This window comes from Ranitomeya imitator, chromosome 3 (assembly GCF_032444005.1).
Source record: "Ranitomeya imitator isolate aRanImi1 chromosome 3, aRanImi1.pri, whole genome shotgun sequence".
In the NCBI taxonomy this organism is placed as follows: Eukaryota; Metazoa; Chordata; class Amphibia; order Anura; family Dendrobatidae; genus Ranitomeya; species Ranitomeya imitator.
The window spans coordinates 744,691,262-744,714,296 of record NC_091284.1 but is presented as its reverse complement, the minus strand read 5'-3'; the positions used below and the strand labels follow the sequence as shown (position 1 = coordinate 744,714,296).

The following is a 23,035-nucleotide window of genomic DNA, read 5'->3' as shown; positions in this document are numbered from 1 at the left end:
CATATATAGGACTGAGTACAGCTTACCCCCATAGTATGATTTAGCTGCGGTACAGAAGTAAGGTATTTGGGGTATGTACTTTACAATACTCCCCCTTTCAGGATACCTTGTTCGCAGTGTTGTGACATAAGTGGTTAATTTGAGGCTATGTTATTTCTGGCCATCCCCCCTTGCAACGTACAGACACTCCCTCTGTTTACCTAGGGTCAGAGGCTGGAGCGCGCACCGCACATGCGCTGCCTCTCGGTGAGATGGGCGGCTGCTCTCCATGGCGTGGCGTTGGCATGGATACGGACCCGGTCATGTGACCTGGTCATGTGTCTGTGTGACGTGCTCCATGAGCGCCGCCCTTTTCTCCGCGACGCATCATGGCGGTGGCGCGCCGTTCACAGCTGATTTCAGGACGTAACAATAGGAGAGTAGTATATATAGCTGGACAACTGTGCCATCCATTACCTCCTGACGAAACTGCGGGGGCAGTGAAACGCGCGTTGAGGTGCGCTATTGGGACCCCTAGTTGGGGAGACACTATGACCACAGGTAATACATGAGCTTTTTATGGTGTGCTCTATCCCTATATTTGCATATATATGTTACAGGCACCGTTTAGCTCTGGCATTGACTATTAGCCTGGCCATATCATCGGATAGGCATTTCCCTGGGACCTCAATATTATTACCATCTGGGTCACCTGTATTGTACATATCTCTGTGTCTCTATGTATTATCTTTACTGTGGTTTGATACTTGATATTCCATAGATAGTGGCAGTTCGTGTTACCTTTTAGCAACTTGAGATAGTCCCAGGTGCATGCCTGGTACTAATGTACCTTATCCCCAGTCATTGTAGTGTCTACCCTAGTTTAGTAGTGAGCCCTATCGGTTTTTCTCTTACACACAGCCTATCTTGTTCTACCCCTCTATTTAGGGTAATGACGTGTTACTGTATATGTATTTATAATTTCTAATATTTTGAGTATATATGTTTTAATATGTCTGTTCAATAAATGTATACCTTTTTACATATTTGCACCTTCCTTGTGCTCTATTGGTCCTATGCTACGTATGCCTGACAAACTATGATTTTTAAACAGGCCTCAGTTTGACAGAACAGACTGTATATTTTTTTTCGGGGGTGAATTTTTGGGAAAAAAAATGCAACTTGGTATATAGTAAGGAAGCAGCAGCAGCAGCAGATAGTTATGGAGCTTTGGGAGGGATGCAGTGGGAGCAATGTACAGTCATGGCCAAAATTTTTGAGAATGACACCAAAATTATATTTTCACATGATCTGCTGCCCTCTGGTTTTTATTAGTGTTTGTCTGATGTTTATATCACATACAGAAATATAATTGCAATCATATTATGAGTACCAATAGGTTATATTGCCAGTTAGAATGAGTTAATGCAGCAAGTCAATATTTGCAGTGTTGACCCTTCTTCTTCACGACCTCGGCAATTCTCCCTGGCATGCTCTCAATCAACTTCTGGACCAAATCCTGACTGATAGCAGTCCAATCTTGCATAATCAATGCTTGCATTTTGCCAGAATTTGTTGGTTTTTGTTTGTCCACCCGTCTCTTGATGATTGACCACAAGTTCTCAATGGGATTAAGATCTGGGGAGTTTCCAGGCCATGGACCCAAAATCTCTATGTTTTGTTCCATGAGCCATTTAGTTATCACCTTTGCTTTATGGCAAGGTGCTCCATCATGCTGGAAAAGGCATTGTTGGGCGCCAAACTGCTCTTGGACGGTTGGGAGAAGTTGCACTTGGAGGACATTCTGGTACCATTCTTTATTCATGGCTGTGTTTTTATGCAAGACTGTGAGTGAGCCGATTCCCTTGGCTGAGAAGCAGCCCCACACATGAATGGTTTCAGGATGCTTTACAGTTGGCATGAGACAAGACTGGTGGTAGCGCTCACCTCTTCTTCTCCGAATAAGCTGTTTTCCAGATGTCCCAAACAATCGAAAAGGGGATTCATCAGAGAAAATGACTTTGCCCCAGTCCTCAGCAGTCCACTCCCTGTACCTTTTGCAGAATATCAGTCGGTCCCTGATGTTTTTTCTGGAGAGAAGTGGCTTCTTTGCTGCCCTCCTTGAAACCAGGCCTTGCTCAAAGAGTCTCCGCCTCACAGTACGTGCAGAAGCACTCACACCAGCCTGCTGCCATTCCTGAGCAAGCTCGGCACTGCTAGTAGTCCGATCCCGCAGCTGAAACAGTTTTAAGATACGGTCCTGGCGCTTGCTGGTCTTTCTTGGGCGCCCTGGAGCCTTTTTGACAACAATGGAAGCTCTCTCCTTGAAGTTCTTGATGATGCGATAGATTGTTTACTGAGGTGCAATCTTTGTAGCTGCGGTACGCTTCCCTGTTAGGCCATTTTTGTGCAGTGCAATGATGGCTGCACGTGTTTCTTTAGAGATAACCATGGTTAACTGAAGAGAAACAATGATACCAAGCACCAGCCTCCTTATAAAGTGTCCAGTGATGTGATTCTTACTTAATCATGACTGATTGATCGCCAACCCTGTCCTCATCAACACCCACACCTGTGTTAATGGATCAATCACTAAAACGATGTTACCTGCTCCTTTTAAGTCAGGACTGCAATGATGTTGAAATGTGTTTTGGGGGTTAAAGTTCATTTTCTGGGAAAATATTGACTTTGCAAGTACAGTAATTGCTGTTAAGCTGATCACTCTGACATTCAGGAGTATATGCAAATTGCCATTAGAAAAAATGAAGCAGTAGACTTTGGAAAAATTAATATTTGTCTCATTCTCAAAATTTTTGTCCATGACTGTACGCACATACAGTGCCTGTACACCTTGCACTGATGTGGATATGCTGTGCCCTGCCTGCTATCGCTACACTATTGGGACCCACAAATTAGCCCTAATAAGGACTGTTAGTTTCTCAGGAGTTGTGGATGTAACAGTTGCAGACCTACACTAACTGTAAAAGCCACGATTCTGACCAGAATGCGGCGAGCAGGGCAGCACCAGGTCTCTTATACTCGGAATGATGCTGTGCGGCCAAGCCAATCACTGCACAACCTCAATAAAGATGGCTGCGGCGTTTCATGGCCTGGCAGGCAATCCCTGCAGCGTGATTGGGTCTCTAAAGTCCGCCAAAAATGCTGGGTGGAGACACCAGTTACCGCCGAATAATCCCGGAAATGCTCGCTGCTCGCCGAGTACACCGAGCATAGTGATACTCGGGCGAGTAACGAGTAGTGGCGAGCACCTTCGCTCATCACTAATTGCAGTGCGATTTTAACATGAGCTTTTACATAGAGCAATTCTCTGTCATTTACACGTTTTCAAAGGAAATATTTGTCAAAACACACACATATATAAATGATAGATATATAGATAGAATAAAAGCCGGCAATTCATGTGCCGCTGTAGCATGGCTAAAGGGTGTGTAGTCGACGGGAGGTATGTGCCACATAAGTGCCTTGTTGCTGTAATGTAGCCCGGAGTATTTCTTTCTTGCACATAACCTTATATATATATATATGTGTTTCAGGACCTGTGGTGATGTCAGACCACATAGCTAATCATGTGATGGGTTACTGGGTGTGGTTAGCTCTATATAAGACTGGCTAATGCTTTACACAGCAGATATGTGGTGGAGGTGGAACCCTCCTGAGTGTGTCAAGGCTCCAGGACTGAGCCGGAAGGACTGGGCACTTGTTTTTTCTTTTCCTGAGCGAAAGGCTATTTCCTTTCTGTTATTTTGCCATGTGGTTTATGATGCAATAAACCCTGTGAACTTTTCAAGGAACTTGCCTCCTGAGTCTCAGCCGTCGCACCTGAGTGAGTGAAATCCCTACAATTGGTGGAGAATGCGGGCAGCGTTCCCAGCGGAGACGTAAGTCTATTTTGAATGTCCTGGGTCAAGTCTGTTGCAAGCCAGCAAGCATTGCCGGAGAAAATGGAGGACCTGCTGAAACACTTGGTACAGATGCAGTCACAGCAGGAGCAAAGGCAGCAAGAGACCAACAGGCTGTTGATGCAGCAGATACAACAGAGCCAGCAGCAGATACAACAGAGCCAGCAGGAGCAACGGCAGAGCCAGCAGGAGCATCAGCAGCAGATGCAGCTTCTGGCAACCGCCATCCAGGGCAAGGCGAGCGCACCAACCCCAGGTCTGGCTGATGACACCCACGTCCGGAAGACGGTAAGACGCGCATTGCAGAAAATAACTCCCGGGGATGATGTTGAGGCCTTCCTGACGGTGTTTGAGAGGGTCGCTGAGAGGGAAAAACTTCCGCCAGAGCAGTGGGCAGAGGTACTAGCGCCATACCTGACGGGAGAACCCCAGAAGGCGTACTATGATTTGACCTTGCAGGATGCCAAAGAGTATCACAAATTGAAAGTTGAGATTCTCGCACGTTTGGGGGTGACACTGACTGTCAGGGCACAGCGAGTTCACTGCTGGGCCTATCACCGGGACAAACCACCTCGTTCCCAAATGTTTGATCTGTTACACCTGGTCCAGAAATGGCTGCAGCCAGAGTCATCTACACCTGCACAGATGGTAGAACGGGTGATGATGGATCGGTTTGTCCATTCCCTCCCGAGGTGTATACAGTCTTGGGTTGCCCAGGGTGATCCCCAGAATGCCGACGAGCTGATCGGACTGGTTGAGAGATACCAAGGTTTGGAAGGCTCCTTCGGGAGGCAGCCCATGCCGTACTGGGGGTCCCAGAAGGGAGCTGAGTCCCAAAAAGGGGTGGTGCGTCCAAGGTCACAAAGGGCGGGGGAGGTGGTGCCCAAGGTCCCTACGGGTGATATTGTTTGTTGGAAGTGCCACGGGCCAGGACATATAGCTGCCGGTTGTTCCCAGACCACTGAGCAGATGGACTGCAGCATGGGATGCCGTTGTTCATACTATGCGTATCCAGCCTGCAGTGTGAACTCTCCGCCCAACGAGGGACCTCAAGCGTGTCCCGTAAAGGTGAACGGTCGAGCAGTAACGGCACTGTTAGACTCGGGGAGCCTAGTGACCCTGGTGAGGGCCACTTTTCCTCTCCACCTGCTCCCGGGAAAGAAGGTCGGAGTGTGGTGCATACATGGTGATGCAAAGGACTACCCTATGGCCAGGGTGGACATTGAAACGGCATGTGGCACTGAGTCCCACATAGTCGGTGTCGTTCAGGACTTGTTGCACCCTATAATTATTGGCCGGGATTTCTGTTTGTTTTGGGATTTGTGGGGAAAAGGTTCTGAGCTCCCTAGCAGGGAACCAGTGAACCCTGGAAGGGGGTCGCCACACCCAGAGGCAGACAGGTTTCCTTTTTGTGTTCTGGTTGGGGATGAGGAGGAAGTATCCCCTACATCTGACATTCTGGAGTTAGAGGTTACCGGTAAAAATTTTGGGACTGCCCAACATAGGGACCCCACTCTGAGGGAAGCCTTTAATAATGTCACAGTTATTGATGGGGTGGTACAGGAGCAGGGGGCAGACACAAGATTTCCCCATTTTCTGATGAGTGGGGAGTTGTTGTACCGGGTCACGAAAATAAGGGAGGAGTTGGTAGAGCAGTTGGTAGTGCCGGGTCTGTATAGACGGAAAGTGTTGGACATGGCCCATTCACACATCTTGGGTGGACACCTAGGGGTGGAAAAAACGCAGGAACGGGTTGTGCAGAGGTTCTATTGGCCTGGGTGTCACCGGGAAATAGTGAACTATTGCAGGTCCTGCCCTACATGTCAGCTAACTGCTCCTACTCCTCATTTCCGGAACCCCCTTGTGCCACTGCCCATTATTGAGGTACCGTTCGAGAGAATTGCCATGGACTTGGTCGGTCCCTTAGTTAAATCAGCGCGGGGCCATCAGTATATATTAGTTATCCTGGACTATGCCACACGCTATCCTGAGGCAATTCCCTTGAGAAATTCTTCCTCGAAGAGTATAGCCCGCGAGTTGGTCCATGTCTTTTCCCGGACAGGTCTGCCGAAGGAGATCCTGACTGACCAGGGGACACCTTTCATGAGCAAGGTGATGAGGGAGTTATGCAAAGCCCTGAAAATCTCCCAGTTGAGGACCTCGGTGTACCATCCCCAGTCAGATGGCCTTGTTGAGAGATTTAACAAGACACTGAAGAGCATGCTGAGAAAAGCTATAGAGAAAGACGGTAGAGACTGGGATTGTCTCTTACCCTATTTGATGTTTTCCATTCGTGAAGTTCCACAGGCCTCCACAGGGTTCTCACCCTTTGAGCTTCTATATGGCCGACATCCACGAGGACTCCTGGATATAGCCAAGGAAACCTGGGAAGCCGAAGTCACGCCCCACAGAAGCGTCATTGAGCATGTGGCCCTGATGCAGCAGAGGATTGCAAAGGTGATGCCTATCGTGAAAGAACACCTTCTCCAAGCACAAGAAGCTCAGGCCAGGGTCTACAACCGGTCTGCAAGAGTGAGGCAGTTCAATCCGGGAGACCGAGTTCTTGTGTTAGTTCCAACGGTGGAAAGCAAGTTCTTGGCCAAATGGCAAGGGCCATATGAGGTTGTCGAGAAACTTGGTGAGGTAAATTATAAAATTCACCAACCAGGAAGACGGAAACCATTCCAAGTTTACCATGTCAACCTCATCAAGCCATGGCAAGATAGAGAGCCGACAGTAACTCCGTCATTGTTAAGCAACCCAGAAGGTGAGGCTGGAGCGGTTACTATAGCAGAGACGCTATCGAAGACCCAGAAACAGCAGTGCCGGGAGTTACTCCAGAAAAACAGGGACCTGTTTTCAGAATTGCCAGGATACACGAAGGTCATAGAGCACGAGGTCCTAACAGAGCCACATGTGCGGGTGAATGTGAAACCTTATCGTATTCCTGAGGCTCGTCGAGAAGTTATCTCCAAGGAAGTGGAGCGTATGTTGAGGCTTGGAGTCATTGAGGAATCCAAGAGCGGTTGGTCGTGCCCAATTGTCCTGGTCCCAAAACCTGATGGAGAGTGGAGGTTTTGCAACGACTATCGGAAGTTGAATGAGGTCTCCAAGTTTGACGCCTATCCCATGCCCCGCGTTGATGAGCTCATCGAAAGGCTTGGGCACGCCAGATATATATCCACCTTGGATTTGACAAAGGGGTATTGGCAGATCCCCATGGCACAGGAAGCCAAGGAGAAGACGGCCTTTTCGACACCTGATGGATGCTTCCAGTATGTCCGGATGCCGTTTGGCCTACAGGGAGCTCCGGCGACCTTCCAGAGGGCTATGGATAGAGTCCTTGCACCCCATAAGGCCTACGCTGCTGCGTACCTAGATGATATCGTCATCTTTAGCCCGGACTGGGAGAGTCATCTGGAGAAAGTCCAAGCAGTGTTTGATGCTATAAGAGAGGCCGGATTTACAATAAACCCAAAGAAGTGTGCCTTGGGTAAAGAAGAAGCTAAGTACCTTGGATACATAGTGGGTCATGGAGAAATAAAACCCCAAATCAGTAAAGTGGAGGCAATTCAAACATGGCCAAAACCAGTTTCCAAGAAGCAAGTTAAAGCCTTCCTGGGAATCGTAGGATATTACAGGAGGTTCATCCCAAACTTCGCCACGATGGCTGCGCCTCTGACTGACCTGCTAAAAGGGACAAAATCCTTAATGGTTAAGTGGTCCGAAGAAACAGAGTCAGCCTTCCAAGAAATGAAAGAGGCCCCAAACTTCAAGAAAGAGTTTATTCTTCAGACAGATGCCTCAGATGTTGGGGTGGGAGCAGTCCTTTCCCAAGAACTACATGGGGAGGAGCATCCTGTTCTCTATCTGAGTAGGAAGCTGTCCTCGTCTGAAAAGAACTAGTCAGTCGTTGAGAAGGAGTGCTTGGCCATAAAATGGGCAGTGGACACATTACGGTACTATCTGCTGGGACGTAAATTTAGACTGATATCCGACCATGCCCCACTTAGGTGGATGAGGGAAACGAAGGGTAGAAATGCTAGAGTCACCCGTTGGTTCTTAGCCCTGCAGGACTTCAGTTTCCATGTGGAACATAGGGCCGGAAAGCTGCACGGTAATGCGGATGCCCTATAAAGAATCCCTTGTTTAGTGGGAGAAAGTGCCAAGCCCCACGGCTTTAGGCAGAGGGGGGAGGTATGTAACATGGCTAAAGGGTGTGTAGTCGACGGGAGGTATGTGCCACATAAGTGCCTTGTTGCTGTAATGTAGCCCGGAGTATTTCTTTCTTGCACATAACCTTATATATATATGTGTTTCAGGACCTGTGGTGATGTCAGACCACATGGCTAATCATGTGATGGGTTACTGGGTGTGGTTAGCTCTATATAAGACTGGCTAATGCTTTACACAGCAGATATGTGTGGAGGTGGAACCCTCCTGAGTGTGTCAAGGCTCCAGGACTGAGCCGGAAGGACTGGACACTTGTTTTTTCTTTTCCTGAGCGAAAGGCTATTTCCTTTCTGTTATTTTGCCATGTGGTTTATGATGCAATAAACCCTGTGAACTTTTCAAGGAACGTGCCTCCTGAGTCTCAGCCGTCGCACCTGAGTGAGTGAAATCCCTACACCGCATACAGTAAAATCACAGAGTGACAGGTTAGAATAGAATAGATACAATAGATATATACACATAGAATACATAGATATATAGATGTCAGTGACACACACATACAGGTGCATCTCACAAAATTAGAATATCATCAAAAATTTAATTTATTTCAGATCTTAAATACAAAAAGTGAAACTCATGTATTATAGAGTTATTACAGAGTGATCTATTTCAAGTGTTTATTTCTGTTAATGTTGATGATTATGGCTTACAGCTAATGAAATCCAGAAGTCATTTTCTCAGTAAATTAGAATACTTTATAACACCAGCTTGAAAAAATTATTTTAAAATCCAAAATGTTGGCCTACTGAAATGTACATTCAGTAAATGCACTTAATACTTGGCTGTGGCTCCTTTTGCATCAATTAGTGCATCAATATGGCGTGGCGCGGAGGCGATCAGCCTGTGGCACTGCTGAGGTGTTATGGAAGCCCAGGTTGCTTTGATAGCAGCCTTCAGCTGGTCTGCATTGTTGGCTCTGGTGTCTCTCATCTTCCTCTTGACAATACTCCATAGATTCTCTATGGGGTTAATGTCAGGTGTGTTTGCTGGCCAATCAAGCACCGTGATACTGCTGTTTTTATACCAGGTATTGGTACTTTTGGCAGTGTGGACAGGTGCCAAGTCTTGCTCTAGAATGAAATTTCCATCTCCAAAAAGCTTGTCGGCAGAGGGAAGCATGAAGTGCTCTAAAATTTCCTGGTAAACGGGTTTACTGACTTTGGTCTCCATAAAACACAGTGGACCTACACCAGCAGATGACATGGCTCCCCAAACCATCATTGTTTGTGGATACTTCACACTAAGACCTTGGAAATCACAGAGTCTGGAGGAAGAGTGGAGAGACAGACAATCCAAGCTGCTTGAGGTCTAGTGTGAAGTTTCCACAATCAGTGATTGGGTATCCATGTCATCTCATGGTGTAGGTGCACTGTGTTTTATCAAGACCAAAATATGTATAGAGCTGGTGTTATAAAGTATTCTAATTTATTAAGAAAATGACTTCTGGGTTTTCATTACCTATAAGTAGGGTTGAGCAAAACGGATCGGACAAATTCAAAAATCGCCGACTTTCGGCAAAGTCGGGTTTCATGAAACCCAACCCAATCCTAGTGTGGGATCGGCCATGAGGTCGCCGATCTGCGCGCAAAAGTCGCGTTTCATATGACGCTTTCAGCGCCATTTTTCAGCCAATGAAGGAGGACGCAGAGTGTGGGCAGCGTGATGACATAGGTCTCGGTCCCCACCATCTTAGAGAATGGCATGACATTGTTTTGCTTTCTGCGGCGTCACGGGGGCTATAAAGGGGCGTGCATGCCAACCGCCATCTTACTTCTGCCGATCTTAGCATAGGGAGAGGTTGCCACAGCTTCATCAGAAGAAGGGATATAGTTAGGGAGGGAAGATTAACCCCCAAACTGCTTGTGCTGTAGCGATTTCCACTGTCCAACACCACCATTTGTTTGCAGGGACAGTGGAAGCTATATTTTTGTGCATCAGCTCTGTAGCTTATTAGGCTGTCTTATAAGGCTCCCTGATAGCTGCATTGCACGCTGCTGTGCAAACCAACTGCTTTTTTAAAAGCAAAAATCCTGTTGCTCCTTTCTGCACAGTTATCTTGTTCATTTGTCCACACTTTTGTGTGCAGCAGTCCTTTTTATTGCTGCCATACTTTTCTTGAGATCATTGTAAGGAGATTGAAATTGTACTACAGTCCTTGTATTTTTTCATATATCTTCCAGCCACTTTCTGCCACTTACATTGTGTTGTTTTATACACTGGGCCTGAGTTTTGGTTCAGCCTCCCCCCAAAAAAGTGAGATTCAAATTCTCACAAAGTGGATATACTTCTGTCCTGTTAGTTTGTCGTATATCAGCCAGCTATCTTCCAGCCACTTTCTGCCACTTACATTGTGTTGTTTTATGCACAGGGCCTGAGTTTTGGTTCAGTCAGGGAGATTTAAATTCTCAACAAGTTTATATACACCTTCTACCTTGTTTTACAGTACCATATAATGGTTGTTAATTTGGTTAGATTTTCCAAAAAATGAGGAAGTCTGGTGGAAGAGTCCGTGGGCGGTGGTTGCCAGCTGGTACTGATGGTGGTGGTGGTGCATCTGGTGGTAGTGGCAAAAGCACAATAGCACCTAAGGGTGCGAACTCTTCATTAAACCTTCATTAAAATGAACCAATCATGGATTTCAAATTATTTTGCCCCACCTTCCACTGCTGACACGTAGCTTGCCTGAAAAATGTCTTGCTTTTGGCCTCCTCTTACTGACTTCTCCAATTACTCCATTTGCAGCTGCTGAATGTCCACCATAGGCCATTTTTATACCTCCCTAAATGGGCTGACTTCCCCCACCGGGCCGTGGTCACAACCTGGCGCAAGCACCCGTGCGAGTGCCGTTTGCCTGGACAGGTGGTTGGGCCCACTCTTGGGTGACGGCACTGGCACAGGGTCCCTCATAGTACAATGAAGTGTCTCTGATGGTGGTGGTGCACAACCAGCTTCATACACACCGTCGTAATATGAGGGGCCCTGTGCCAGTACCGCCGCCCACAAGAGAGTGTTCCCCCCCAGCTCGAACAGTGCTCTACCTCTTGCAATACTTACCTCTCCCTGTTCCACCACTGTGTAGTCTGTGCTGTTAAATCCTTCAATGACACTGCCAATACAAATTTGTTGAAATGATAGATGATAGTTAAAATACACAGGGGCCCTGGCCTCCATTTAGACCAGTTAATACTTTGCACCTACTACCACTGTCTGCTACTCAGCAGAGGAGCCCACCCCTGTACCTAGCTATGCCACCTGTTTATTTATGAACAATTTTTTGGCAGACATTTAGCCCACTTTATTATTTGGGCCTACTAACTTAGTCTGATACTCATTACAATTTTCTGACACTGAGCAAAGCAATGTCGCCTGTTTATTTATGAACATTTTTTTTGCAGACATTTAGCCCACTTTATTATTTGGGCCGACTAACTGTGTCTGCCACTCATTACAGTTTTCCTCCACTGAACAAAGCAATGCCGCCTGTTTAGTCCTGTTACCAATTTTGAACTGCATTTAGCCTACTTTATTATTTGGGTCTACAGTTAGGTCCATATATATTTGGACAGAGACAATATTTTTCTAATTTTGGTTATAGACATTACCACAATGAATTTTAAACAAAACAATTCAGATGCAGTTGAAGTACAGACTTTCAGCTTTCATTTGAGGGTATCCACATTAAAACTGGATGAAGGGTTTAGGAGTTTCAGCTCCTTAATATGTGCCACCCTGTTTTTAAAGGGGCCAAAAGTATTTGGACAGATTCAATAATTTTAAATAAACTGTTAATTTTTAGTACTTGGTTGAAAACCCTTTGTTGGCAATGACTGCCTGAAGTCTTGAACTCGTGGACATCACCAGACGCTGTGTTTCCTCCTTTTTGATGCTCTGCCAGGCCTACACTGCGGTAGTTTTCAGTTGTTGTTTGTTTGTGGGCCTTTCTGTCTGATGTTTAGTCTTTAACAAGTGAAATGCATGCTCAATTGGGTTGAGATCAGGTGACTGACTAGGCCATTCAAGAATATTCCACTTCTTTGCTTTAATAAACTCCTGGGTTGCTTTGGCTTTATGTTTTGGGTCATTGTCCATCTGTAGTATGAAACGACGACCAATCAGTTTTGCTGCATTTGGCTGGATCTGAGCACACAGTATGGCTCTGAATACCTCAGAATTCATTCGGCTGCTTCTGTCCTGTGTCACATCATCAATAAACACTAGTGACCCAGTGCCACTGGAAGCCATGCATGCCCAAGCGATCACACTGCCTCCGCCGTGTTTTACAGATGATGTGGTATGCTTTGGATCATGAGCTGCACCACGCCTTCGCCATACTTTTCTCTTTCCATCATTCTGGTAGAGGTTGATCTTGGTTTCATCTGTCCAAAGAATGTTATTCCAGAACTGTGCTGGCTTGTTTAGATTTTTTTTTTAGCAAAGTCCAGTCTAGCCTTTTTATTCTTGATGCTTATGAGTGGCTTGCACCGAGCAGTGAACCCTCTGTATTTACTTTCATGCAGTCTTCTCTTTATGGTAGATTTGGATATTGATACGCCGACCTCCTGGAGAGTGTTGTTCACTTGGTTGGCTGTTGTGAAGGGGTTTCTCTTCACCATGGAGATTATTCTGCGATCATCCACCACTGTTGTCTTCCGTGGGCGCCCAGGTCTTTTTGCATTGATGAGTTCACCAGTGCTTTCTTTCTTTCTCAGGATGTACCAAATTGTAGATTTTGCCACTCCTAACATTGTTGAAATTCCTCGGATGGGTTTTTTCTGTTTTCGCAGCTTAAGGATGGCTTGTTTCACCTACATGGAGAGCTCCTTTGACCGCATGTTTACTTCACAGCAAAACCTTCCAAATGCAAGCACCACACCTCAAATCAACTCCAGGCCTTTTATCTGCTTAATTGAGAATGGCATAACAAAGGGATTCCCCACACCTGTCCATGAAATAGCCTTGGAGTCAATTGTCCAATTACTTTTGGTCCCTTTAAAAACAGGGTTGCACATGTTAAGGAGCTGAAACTCCTAAACCCTTCATCCAATTTTAATGTGCATACCCTCAAATGAAAGCTGAAAGTCTGAACTTCAACTGCATCTGAATTGTTTTGTTTAAAATTCATTGTGGTAATGTCTATAACCAAAATTAGAAAAATATTGTCTCTGTCCAAATATATATGGACCTAACTGTATATCTGTGTTTCCTCCTCATCCTGCCCATTGCCCAGCCACTGCTAGATGAGTCTGCTGGTACATTGACCCAGACCACTACATTCCCCTTGCACTCTACACAGCCAGAATCTGACCCTGCTGAAAGTCAGGTTCCCCTTCCCGCATACCATACCACCTTACACGGGGACAAAGAGGAAGGTGCAGATGAAAGTGCAGGTTCCTTCATCAGGTGGGGGGCATACTCGTTGGCGACATCACTGGCACAGGGCCTCTCATAGTACGCAAAAGTATCTCTGCCAGTCGGAGGCGCCACCTGCCGTCAAACACACCTCCGGGGCCCTGAGGGGCCCTGTGCCAGTGCCAACGAGTGGGCCCCCTGCTTGCTCAGGATCACAGCACTTGCAAAGTTGAAATTCTTACCTCTTCCGATGTATTCCACGTTTCCTGGGCCCATGAAATTCTTGAGCCAGACCTACCCCCCCACAACTTTAGCCAAATGACTCCCAGTGGGCACTGTAGGTGTTTTCCTGTCCTCCACTCACTGCCAACTTTGATTCCCCATTGACTTGCATTGGGTTTCGTGTTTCAGTCGGCCCCCGACTTTTCGCAATAATCGACCGATTTCACCCGACCCGACTTTTGACTCGATCCGAAAAAAGTAACAGTCACTCAACTCTAGCTGTAAGCCATAATAATCAACATTAACAGAAATAAACACTTGAAATAGATCACTCTGTAATGACTCTATATAATATATGAGTTTCACTTTTTGTATTTAAGAACTGAAATAAATTAACTTTTTGATGATATTCTAATTTTGTGAGTTGCACCAGTATGTGTGTGTCACTGACATCTATTTATCGATGTATTCAATGTGTATATAGCTATTCTATTCTAACCTGTCACTCTGATATTACTGTATGCGGCACATGAAGTGCCGGCTTTTCAAAGGACACCGGTGCGTAAAAATCGGATGGCACACGTCTGAGTGCTGTATGATTTTTTTAGCCACTGGTCATCATAACTCCAGGGTATCTTTGTGACACCAATACGTTTCTGTGAGTGTTCGAATCCTTTGTTTGGCAATCTGATTATGTTTTTGCTACGCTGGATGTAACTAATCTTTCTTTATTCTTCCATTCCCCATGTTCTTGCCAGAATTACCGTGGAACACCACATTAATTATTACAGCAACTATACTCTGAATTTAAGAGAATTCATTCTTTTGTCACTGGATTATTTACTAAAAAATATTTTTTTCATGATCGACAGACAATTTTATATACTGGTACTAGGAGCCCCGATGGGCTCAAAATTTTCACCTACTCTAGCTTTTTTTATTCAAGGCATGGTGGGAAGAAACACATATCTTTACAATTGATAACCCTTTTTCCACAATATTGTTTGGTATGGTCGTTACGTGGACGACCTTCTACTGGTATGGAAGGGAAACACATAATCAATATCCATTTTTGTATTATTTAAACAACAGCCTTTATAATTTAAACTTTACTTTCAACCAAGCAGCTAAACAGGTTAATTTTTTGGTTGTCTTGTTGCACAGCAATTCTACCTCACAAAGGGTTGATAATTCTATATTCAGAAGAGAAAATGCAGGCAATACCACTCTCTTAGCCTCCAGTTCACACCGACAGCACACCATCAAAGCGATTCCGCATGGTGAATTTATTTGAGCTAGATGCATATGCTCTGATGATCAATCCTTTCTATTAGAAAGCTCCATTATTAAAGAAAGACTAAGGGAGAGAGGTTATATAATTTCAAACATAAATCCAGCCTTTCACAAGGTTCATAATAAAACACGGAACACAGTCCTTCATGACAAATGAATAAAATCTTTGACAGCAAATGTCAAAACAATTAAACCTGCAATCACCTTTTTGACTCCTTTTAGCACCCAGTTTAATGAAATTAAAAAAAACTGTACTGAAATACAGTACAGACCAAAAGTTTGGACACACCTTCTCATTTAAAGATTTTTCTGTATTTTCATGACTATGAAAATTATACATTCACACTGAAGGCATCAAAACTATGAACTAACACATGTGGAATTATGTACTTAACAAAAAAGTGTGAAATAACTGAAATTATGTCTGATATTTTAGGTTCTTAAAAGTAGCCACCTTTTGCTTTGTGACTGCTTTGCACACTTTTGGCATTCTCTTGATGAGCTTCCAGAGGTAGTCACCGGGAATGGTTTTCACTTCACAGGTCTGCCCTGTCAGGTTTAATAAGTGGGATTCCTTGCCTTATAAATGGTGTTGGGACCATCAGTTGTGTTGAGCAGAAGTCTGGTGGATACACAGCTGATAGTCCTACTGAATAGACTGTTAGAATTTGTATTATGGCAAGAAAAAAGGAGCTAAGTAAAGAAAAACGAGCGGCCATCATTACTTTAAGAAATGAAGGTCAGTCAGTCCAAAAAATTGGCATTGCACCAATAAAGTTATTCTAAAACATTTGATAAAAAAACTCATATCAATCCGAAACTTGTAGTTCAATACATCCAATGACGTACCATTCTACACACCCTGTCATGCTGATTTCCATTAATTCCCAACCACTGTCATGTTCGCTGTTCATTCTATATATATATATATATATATATATATATATATATATATATATATATATATATATATATATACACACATAGGGTACAGAAAAGATTCAGATCCGTAAACATTTTTCACTCTTTGTTTCATTACAGCCATTTGGAAAATTCAAAAAGGTTCATTTTTTCTCTCATTAATGTACATTCTGTACCCCATCTTGACTGAAAAAACGGAAATGTAGAAATTTTTGCATAATAAAAAATAAAGACTGGCATGCCTATCACATCACTGATCTGATACTCTGCAGTGCAGAGTGTCAAATCAGCGATCTGATATAATACATTGATGTTCCATTCTGGGACAATGTAAAAAACTAAAAAGAAAAATGTTATAAAGTGTAAAAATAACTCGTATATATTTTTAAAAATCCCTAAATAAATATTTTTCCAGTTTTGCATTCAAAAAGTCAAATGGCAGTCCTTCCCTTCCAAGCCTTGCCGAACACCCAAACAGTAGTATTCTCCCATATATGGGCTATCAGCATAATCAGGAGAAATTGCACAACAAATTGTATGGTGCAATTTCTCTTGTTACCCTTATAAAAATGCAAAGCTAAAAAAGATTTATCTAGGAAAAATTTGATTTTTTTTCATTTTCACGGCTTAACGTTATGAACTTCTGTAAAGCTCCTGTGGGTTCAAAGTTGCTCAATCACAACTACATAAGTTCCCTAAAAGGTCTAATTTCCAAAATGGTGTCACTTGTGGGGGGTTTCCACTGTTTAGGCACATCAGGGGCTCTCCAAACATGACATGGCATCCGCCAAATTCCGTATGCCAGCAAATTTTACTTTCAAATAGTGAAATCACGCTCCTTCCCTTCCAAGCCCTGCCGTGTGCCCAAACAGTAGATTTTTCCCACATACTCAGGATAAGTTGCACAACAAAATGTATGGCCAATTCTCTCCTGTTACCCTTGCAAAAGTAAAAAAAAAATAGGTTTAAAGGAAAATTTTTGTGAAAGAAAAGTAAAGTTTATCCTTTTCTTCCACATTCTAAAAATTCCTGTGAAGCACCTGAAGGGTTAATACAATTCTTGAATGTGGTTTTGAGTACCTAGAGAAGCTCAGTTTTTAGAATGGTATCATATTTGGGTATTTTCTGTCATATAGGCCCTTTAAAGTCACTTCAAATGTGAGGGGGTCCCTAAAAAAAATGGTTTTACTAAATTTGTTGTGAAAATGAAAAATCGCTGGTTAACTTTTTTTTAACCCTTATAACTTCCTAACAAAAAAAATTATGTTTCCAAAATTGTGTTGATGTAAAGTAGACATGTGAGAAATGTTGTTTATTAACTATTTTGTGCAATATGACTCACTGATTTAAGGGCATAAAAATTAAAAGTTTGAAAATTGGCAAATTTTCACAATTTTTGCCAAATTTCTCTTTTTTTCACAAATAAACGCAAGTCATATCAAAGAAATTTTACCACTTTCATAAAATACAATATGTCCCGAGAAAACAGTCTTAAAGTCAACAGGATCTGTTGAAGCATTCCAAAGTTATGACCTCATAAAATGACAATGGTCAGAATTGTAAAAATTGGCCTGGTCAGCAAGGTGAAAACAGGATTCAGGGTGAAGGGGTTAATAACAGCTCACAGCTGTCTGCATAGCCTGGTATATATTAGATTGGTGGGACAAAAAAAATGACAAGGGTTTCCCCCTATTTTTAATAGCCAACAAAGGCTAAACAGACAGTTGCAGTCTGATCTTAATGGGCTGGGAAGGGGCATGGATATTGGCCCCCTCCCAGACTAATAACAACAGCCCTCAGCTGCCCCAAAAATGGCACATCCATTAGATGAGCCAATTTTGGCAATTGCCTCGGCTCTTCCCAATTACACTGGTGCATGGTTTCAGAGTTGATGTCAGCTGTATAATGTCAGCTCATATCAACCCAAAGGATTGTTATGGAGAAGCATCTTTCTGACACCCAAATTACTGACACTATAGTCAAAAGTAGTAAACACACACATAGAAAAGTCTTTTAATTGTAAAAATCACTCCCCGACAATTACCCTCCTTTACCCATTTATTACTATAAAAATAAAAGTAATCCTCAAAGGTAGGTCATAAATCCATAATCTAGAGGTCCCACAATTATCCCTACAGCTGGCTTATCTATGTTTGTGTGTTTATTACTTTTGACTACAGAGTTATTAATGAGGGTGTCTCATAGACACCTCTCCATTACAATTCTCTGGGCTCGATGTTTACAGCTGTCATCAACTCCAAAATCTTTACCCTGATTGCCAATGCACCTTGGCTATTGGGAAGAGCCGAGGCTAAGCACCAGAATTGGGTTATCTAGTGGATGCGCCATTTGTGGGGCGGCTGAGGGCTGGTGTTATTATTCTGGGAGAGGAACAATATCCATGGCCCCTTCACAACCCTTTAAGATCATTCTGATGCTGTCTATTTAGCCTTTACTGGTTATAAAAACCACTATTAGGAAGCGTACGAGCCATCTCCACTGCCATATTTGTCGCACCAGAACTGATAGACCTTGGGATGAGCTGACTTGTTGACTCCAAATTTTGCCTGGATGTCCACCTTTTGACTTCTGAATGGATGGACCAACTTAATTTCGTAGTCTTCCAAGTGTCATGGCACTCACATGATGCAATTTTCTTGGCCAAGAGACCGCTATCGATGAGCTGGATGATGCTGTTTCTCTTTTCTTTGTTTTCTATTCTATTTTGTTGGGTGATGCTGTGATTTTACTGTATTCGGCTGCTGAAATGTCAGGTTTTCAAGGTCATGGGTGTGTAAAAATCGGACGGCACTTGCATGGTGCATCTCGTCTGATGTACGAAAACAATCACAGCATGCTGCAATTTTTTTCTGAGTCCAATTTCGGCTGAGAAAAAAATGCAGATGAACAGTCACTCATAGATTAACATTGGTCTGAGTGCAATCTGATTTTATACCGGATTGCACTCATCCGTTTTTCTCGAATATGAGTAAGAGCCCTTAGTCATATACTTAGTGAAAGTAAGTCCACCTGTGTGCAATATAAGTGTCACATGGTCTGTCAGTGTATACACACCTTTTCTGAAAGGCCACAGAGACTGCAACACTATTAGCAAAAGGCACAACTAACCAAACAACACCATGAAGATCAAAGAGATCTCCAAACTAGTCAGGGACAAAGTTGTTGAGAAGTACAAATCAGGGCTGGGTCATAAAAAAATCCCAATCTCTGATGATCCCCCGGAGCACCATCATATCCATTGTCATCTAATGGAAAGAACATGGTACCACAACAAAGCTGCCAATACAGGGCCGCCCACCAGAAGTCTCAGCCCAGGCAAGCGGTGCATTAATCAGAGTGGCAGCACAGAGACAAATAATAACCATGAATGAGATATAGAGTTCCCAAGCAGAGACTGGAGTATCTGTCCATATGGCCACAATAAGCCGTACACTCGATAGAGGTGACCTTTATGGAAGAGTGGGCAGAAAAAAGCCTTTACTTACACACAAAAATTGGGAGCCTTGTTTAGAGTTTTTCAAAAGATATGTGGGAGACTCCCCTAATGTATGGAGGAAGGTGCTGTTTTCAGATGAGACCAAAATTGAACTTTTGGCCACCAAGGTAAACGCTATTTTTGGCACCAAACCAAAACAACTCATCCCCTCAAGAACACCATCCTCAAAGTGAAACGTGGTGACAGTATCATGTTGTGAGGATGTTTTCCAGCAGCAAAGATAGGGAAAATGGTTGGGGTCGAGAGCAAGATGGATGATGCAAAAAACAGGGATATGCTTGAGCAAAACCTGTGTCAGTCTGCAGTTATTTGAGACAGGGACGAAGGATCACCTTCTAACAAGCCAATGACCAAAATCATACTGCTAAAACAAAACTCGAGTGGTTTAAGGAGCGCATGTAAATGTTTTGAAGTGGCTTCGTCAAACCCCAGACCTTAATCCAATTGAGTATCTGTGGTCAGCCTTGCTGTTCATCAGAGGAAACCATCTAACTTGAAGGAGCTGGAGCAATTTTACCTTGAGGAATGGGCAAAATACCAGTCGCAAGATATGAAAAGCTCAGAGAGACTTATCTAAAGCGACTTGCAGCTGTAATTACTGCAAATCGAGGCTCTACAAAGTACTGACTTTAGGGGGGTGACTAGTTATGCACACTGAAGTTTTCAGTTATTTTGCCCTATTTGTTGTTTGCTTCACAAAAAAAAGAAAACCAAGTGTTGACAGAAATTTCCACTATAGAATGTATTGGATATGGTAAATCTGCATTGTTCAGTGAACATATGCGGATTTACCTACGTGATTAGAACGCAGCGCTTTGGAAGCAGCATCCAAAAAGCGCTGCTACTTCCTGATCGTGGGAACGTAACCTGAGTAATGATGCCTTGGGGCTTTTGTATGCATATGCCCATATTAAAAGTATATTCAATCATCCCATGGCAGGAAGTGGCACAAAGGGAAGTGTTACCACCCTCTCCTAAGCTTTTGAGAGCCTACAGTTTAGCCAACCAAGCCTCAATGGAGTTTAATATCTTTTGCCAAATGGCTATGCCGATAAATGTATAAATACTGCTGGTGCTGGTCCAGGAGTGCCCAGAGCTATAGGACCCCATACTCGGGATATGCCGACAAAATGAAGAAGGAAAGGCCAGGACATACATTTGTTGACAATTATATCCACAATATGAGGATAGTACATGTGATGTACAAATGTAGATTAATAAGTATTTTTCGATTTTTGTTTTTGGTTATTTTTCCTTACCTTTTTACCTATTGCCCCATGCAGCATAATGCTTCAGTTATATATTCAAAACTTAATTTTCCCTTTTTTTTTCTTTATTAAATTATATTTTAAACTAAAATTTATCCCCATTGCAGTGATTTCACAAGCAGATGGCACAGCTGCCAAGATCAGCAGAGAAGGGAGCCGCAGTAGCAAGGAAAAAGGGAGATGAGGCCCCAAAGAAGAGACCCTATCTGTACATGGATCGCTTGAATTTCCATGCCCCCTTCATGGATTTAAGACCGTAAGTTCAAGGCTCTGCCAATTTACAAGGTAAAAAGTGATTTTGTTGGATTTCTTTTTTTATAATAAATTTTTCTTTAATTTTCCACAGCCATCAGCGGAACCTCAACAAAGCACTAGCAAGAGGAGCAGGATGGGAGTAGTAGCCCCACCTTGTTTCTTGACACATCCCCCAAGCATCACCCATACCCAGACTCCAGCGAAGGAGGGAGGCCCTCACCAAATTCACATGGCGCAAAGTAGATAGTCGAGTAATCTACTATCTATCTTGCACCACCAGCATCAGCACCACCACCAGCAGCCCCAACAGCAGCAGCAGCATCACCAACACCACCAATCACACCATCTTATGGACTGTATGGTTACCATGCTGCCCAGTCTGAGCAGCAACATTTTTCTGGCTCAGTGAAAGGATAGCTTCATGGAACCCTCCACCCATACCAACAATGTGGGACATAGAAGCCAAGGATGACCCAGGGAATCACACCAGGATCCTACCTTTGGACTTAATGGTCATGGAATCTATGCACCCTGCCAACTCCAATACCATCCCTCTTTCAACCCACACCCATCTATGTTGCCATACCTAGGCTCCCCTCATCATTCTACCCAACCTAACTTTTCTGCCAGTCCTCCCCCTCCCCTCCCTCATGTTGTCATTTGTAAAAGTAGTGTACATAACATTTGGAAAAACAATTTTTTTGGTGTTAGCAAGCATCTTGCCTGAGTTAAGGCTTATGTTAAGTTAAAGTTGTATGGTAATTCTAAATAAAGATAATTTCCATTGTTTTGTAGATATGGCACAAAAATAAAACATACACACATGTTCACACATTTTGGCTTTTAAGGAACATACAAAATAAACATATAGTGCAAACATCACACCACAAAATGACCTTGCCATGGTGTGGACCCTTCAGGCTTCAGAAAATAATCTGTGAGGACTCTGAGGCAAGGAGGATCCCAGCGTCTGCCCAAAACCTTTGCTACTGGACCAGGATTGTTGGCTAATCCTCCATCAGCATCCACAGACCCAGTCGAATCGTGGATGCAGGTAAAATTGTGTAGTATTACACAGGTCTTAATGACACCATTGACATTTTGTTTGCTTAATTGGAGGAAACTAAGCAATACCCTCCATTTAGCTGTCAAAATGCAACTGCCAATTTGACTAGACGCCATGCCCTAGTAAACCTGTAATTGAAAATATGATGTCCCCAGTAAGGCCATGGGATAAGGCCTCATCAAATGGCGTGTGAGTGAAAAGGCCTCATTAACCATGATGACAAATAGGACCGGTTCACCAGTTGAGCCAAGAAGGTTCCTTGGTGGTGGAACACCCATTTCACTGTTCATAACCCACCGACCAAACATTTGTGATTAATTACACAATAGGCATGATGTGAGTTACAAAAGAAGTTTACCTAATTAACTATATTCTGTACTATAAACAGTAATAAAATAATAAAGCAACATGACTTGGTTTATAACTTTACCTCAGGGTAAGCAGCTGTCGTTCTTCTGCAGAAGTACATTGGTGAAAACGGGTGTTTCATAAAGTAATGCCTGGCCAAAGCTCCTCCAATAGCCAGTCAAAGGTGTTCAGAGTCATTCTTCAGTAACCAGATACATATGGGCAAAATGCTCTCTTATAGTATGTTTGCAGACGAGTGGATGAACCCTGTATCTGCGATGCCTACTCGGAACATCAACGGGTGGATACCTAGTCCCAAATTCCCTTGATAAGATCCAGTTAAGCAGAACCTGTTCAGAAGTATTGAACACTACGTTTAGACTGGCTATAGCTGCAGGTAGGATGTACCAAAAATTATAGGAAAAATAGATGGTATTGGTATCCCCAGAAAAATATGGATGTGCTCAGCATCTGACCTTTTTCTTAGGGGTTTATATAATAGGTTAGCAATCTAAAATGCTCTACAATGATAGGCTCTTTCTAAATTAGCAAAAGATGTTAAAAGCACATTGCATACAGATTGCATACTAATGCTATGAGCAGTAGAAAAGAAATCTGCGGCACTCACCCCAATTGTAGCAGTGAAGACGTGAAACTTTAATGG

At 43.5% G+C, this 23,035-nt stretch overlaps 1 long non-coding RNA gene across 1 annotated transcript; it reads left to right on the top strand.

Annotated features, from left to right (window-relative positions):
- Window positions 1-368: 368 nt before the first annotated feature.
- Window positions 369-22,422, top strand: LOC138672336 (uncharacterized). The gene is made up of 3 exons (XR_011319716.1): window positions 369-540; window positions 20,810-20,958; window positions 21,049-22,422. It is a non-coding gene; the product is annotated as an uncharacterized lncRNA (long non-coding RNA).
- Window positions 22,423-23,035: the final 613 nt, after the last annotated feature.